This window comes from Trachymyrmex septentrionalis, unplaced genomic scaffold, assembly GCF_001594115.1.
Source record: "Trachymyrmex septentrionalis isolate Tsep2-gDNA-1 unplaced genomic scaffold, Tsep1.0 scaffold8, whole genome shotgun sequence".
Lineage (NCBI taxonomy): Eukaryota > Metazoa > Arthropoda > Insecta > Hymenoptera > Formicidae > Trachymyrmex > Trachymyrmex septentrionalis.
In genome coordinates, this window is record NW_017305987.1 from 2,502,753 (window position 1) to 2,503,101 (window position 349).

The 349-nt window shown below is 27.8% G+C and overlaps 1 protein-coding gene across 1 annotated transcript in view; it reads right to left on the reverse strand.

Annotated features, from left to right (window-relative positions):
• The window catches only part of LOC108754526 (very long-chain specific acyl-CoA dehydrogenase, mitochondrial), a 6,113-nt gene that overhangs the window by 4,084 nt on the left and 1,680 nt on the right, over positions 1-349 (reverse strand). The window lies entirely within an intron of this gene.

Here is a 349-nt window from a genome sequence, read left to right on the forward strand (position 1 = left end):
TATATATATAGAGAGAGAGAGAGAGAGAGAATGAATGAATTAAAATGGCTTCAGATTTTCAGAAATATTAATTCATGAATGTTAAAATGAATTCTTTTCAATCCTGAATGTGCATTTTTATTTATTTATAGGAATTGCATGGAGCATATCTCTATGCCTTTCAATCTAAAAATAATATTAGCTTTTTCTATGCATTGTGAATATTGTTCAATTCAAAATTTTGAATAGAAAATAAAGTTTTTCAATCCAATTGCATCCAATTGAATCCAATTAAATCCACTCAGGTAGCAAACACACGTCATTTTGACGTCAAATTTTAGTCATTTACTGACTATGGATGACGTTACTA